Genomic DNA, 2,891 nt, shown 5'->3' with positions numbered 1-2,891 from the left:
GGAGGAAGACAAGGAAGGAAGGAAGTAAGGAAGGAAGGAAGGAAAGAAGAAAGACCAGCAGTTGGTGTAATGGCTATGTCACTGGACTCCTATGTAGTCAACCATGGTTTGAGTCCCGGACCCAGTGGCTTAAAACTCACGCCAAGCACATGCGCGTGCGTGCCCAAGATCCCGAGAGGAAAATGGAGGAGAAGGATTGTGGCGTGACCATCTCCCTGGGGGGTGATTTCTTGCCTTCTGTCTTTCTGTCTCTCTCTGTCTTTCTGGCGAGCACATGCGCCCTATAGCAAAAAATCCTCTTTAAAAAAAAAAAAAAAAGGAAAGAGGAAAGAAAGGAAAGAAGGAAAGAGGGAGGGAGGGAGAAAGGAAGGAAGGAAAGAGAAAAGAAAAAAGGAAGAAAGAAAGGCCAAAGTTCAGTGAATAAATGTTCAGGTCTTTTTTATTGTATCAAAGTTAATTTTATATCTGTTCCTGCTTTTCTTTCTCTAATTTTTCTCATTATTAGTGCTGACTAATATAAAAGAAAATTTCCTTTCAAAGCTCATAACTTTTTATTTTCCTTTAGCACTTGAAAAGCTCAGGCCAGGCGGTGGCGTGGTGACCCACTGCTGACTGCAGTTTTGAGTCCCAGAGTGCCCTGCTTGCAAAGCACATGGGCACATGTACACTGCTGCTGGATTCCTGAGAAGGGACTGTGAGGTGGCTGTCCTCCTGGGGGTGTCCAGAGAGCCCACACACCCAATACCAAAATTCAAAACAAAGCCCAAAAAACCCAGCTTCTGCGTTTCTTCTTCCTAAGTACTCCAAGGGTCATTTTATTTACTAAATACTGATTATGCATGCAGCGTTGAGATCATTGGTTAATATCCATGATCTTTCTCGATTTAATGCTTCTTACAACGACTAAGTAAGTTAGGTAAGCTCTCACTGAGAATTAAGGGTTGAGTTAAGTGCTGGGGATTGAAGGGCTGGAATCATTGTCTAACCCCTGGTGTGTCCCACTGGGAAGCTCAAGTCCTTGAGGCCACGCTGTGTGTCTCCCAGTTCACAGAGACGTCTATGTGTGCTCCGTGGTACATGTTCCATACAACAGGCGTGTCTCCGTCGCAGTAATAGCACTCTCGCTCGTCCCTTCCTCATGTTCGACAACAGCACCTTGCTGTCCAAGTCTCCACTTGGCTCTCCTTATCGTTTACTCTCTCCCTGTCTCTTTCCTCTCCACTTGTGCTAGGAAGTTGGCGTGCCTGGACTCTGGAAGAATGATCGCATTTGTCTAATAAACACACGGTCCCTGTCCCCCTTCACTTTAACACGTATCAGAGCTCACTGGCAAGTGGTTTGCGAAGAGACGCTCTGCCGTAGGTTTTCTTTTATTTTTTTTCTTCCTTTATTTAAAAATTTTTTTAATACATTCAATCACATTATTTAGCTTACAAAGTGAACATTTCAATATTTGAACATTTCTTTCCAGTCCAGTTGATCAAAATATCTTCAACCGATAACACCACGCGTCCCCATCCCACCAATGCTCTGCCTCTGTATCCCTCCTCCAATGTCCTTCCCAAGCCCCACTCCACACACACCACATCTGGCATTCACACCCACCTCTGTGTTTGCACCTTTAGTCAATCAGTTTCAGTCATAGCGTGTTGGTGCAGGGAAAGGGAATTGAGCTTGGTCTGCTTCTACGGCCATGAATGACTCCAGTCGGTGGCACCCAGCAAGGAAGCTGGCAGGTGGAAAGAGCGCCATCTACTGAAATCGTTCATGGGACGTGAGTCTTTGGGGACAAAATACTCCAGAGTGGGACAGCACCAACAGCTCAATTGAGAAAACAAAGTCACCTCGTCCAGGGGGTTCTGGAAACGGATGTATAACTAGGTGCCCCCATCCCCTGACCAGTCTTTGGAAGGTTCTGGCTAGTGCGATCTGGGATGGGGCTGGAGCAGTGACACTTTTCGAAAGATTCACAAGCAGATGTAAACTTCTGCTTGAAGATCACTGGGCTAGTTTAACGTGTGAAATGAAGTAAAGCATTTAATGCGTATGCCTGTGATTAATGGCTAATAGGCACACACTATGATCATCCATAGCGGTATCTTTCTATGACGTGGGGGTCCTCATACCTTTGCAAAGATTCAGCCAGCTGCCTCTGACTCCCTTGTGGTATTTCAGGTTGATTAATCCTTCTGAATTCTCTTGTGGCAGGTATAAGAAATCTTGGAGGAAGAGATAAATAATTAGCAGCTGAAGAATGACTCTGATTATCAGCAGTGAAAGAGAAAGACCAGGGGCTGCATAAGTGGCAGCTCTGACTTCCTGAAGCTGAGAGGAGGAAGGCACCGGAAGCTACCTGGATCCAATTTGTGAAGAGTGTTTTGGTGCTTTGTACTCATGGGAAAGCTCATTGGTTGAGTTTTGTTAATTTTTCTAAAATTTCAAATCCATTTCTGCACTTCTGGCAGCCAGTAATCATGGCCATGCAGTCACTTAGAGGTGATTACACAGACCACAGGAGGGTTTTCCAGTGGGACCTTCCCTGGAAGAAAGGACGATTGGGACCAGCAGTTAGTGTAATGGCTATGCCGCTGGACTCCCATGTAGTCGACCGCGGTTCGAGTCCCGGACCCAGTGGCTTAAACTCACACCGGGCGCGTGTGCGTGCGTGCCCAAGATCCCAAGAGGACAATGGAGGAGAGGGGATTGCGGCATGGCCATCCCCCCTGGGGAGTGATTTCTCGCTTTCTGTCTCTCTGTCTCTCTTTGTCTGTCTGGTGAGCACATGCGCCCTATAGCAAAAAATAAAGAAAGAAAGGACGATTGAGGCTCCCGAGCTCAGTCATCCCCTTTCCTACAGATGGTCTGCATGAAGAAGAAAGAGAAATAAAAAA

At 46.3% G+C, this 2,891-nt stretch overlaps 1 long non-coding RNA gene across 2 annotated transcripts in view; it reads left to right on the top strand.

The window, feature by feature from the left end:
* Positions 1-2,676, top strand: part of LOC102475788 (uncharacterized) — a 9,932-nt gene extending 7,256 nt beyond the window's left edge. For both annotated transcript variants that reach the window (XR_334950.3, XR_003549813.1), the window contains one exon: positions 2,209-2,676. This is a non-coding gene — a long non-coding RNA (uncharacterized LOC102475788). The remainder of the gene's footprint in view (positions 1-2,208) is intronic.
* The last annotated feature ends 215 nt before the right edge of the window (positions 2,677-2,891 follow it).

This window comes from Tupaia chinensis, unplaced genomic scaffold (genome assembly GCF_000334495.1).
Source record: "Tupaia chinensis unplaced genomic scaffold, TupChi_1.0 Scaffold000315_1, whole genome shotgun sequence".
In the NCBI taxonomy this organism is placed as follows: domain Eukaryota; kingdom Metazoa; phylum Chordata; class Mammalia; order Scandentia; family Tupaiidae; genus Tupaia; species Tupaia belangeri.
This window is presented reverse-complemented; position numbering and strand designations above follow the sequence as displayed.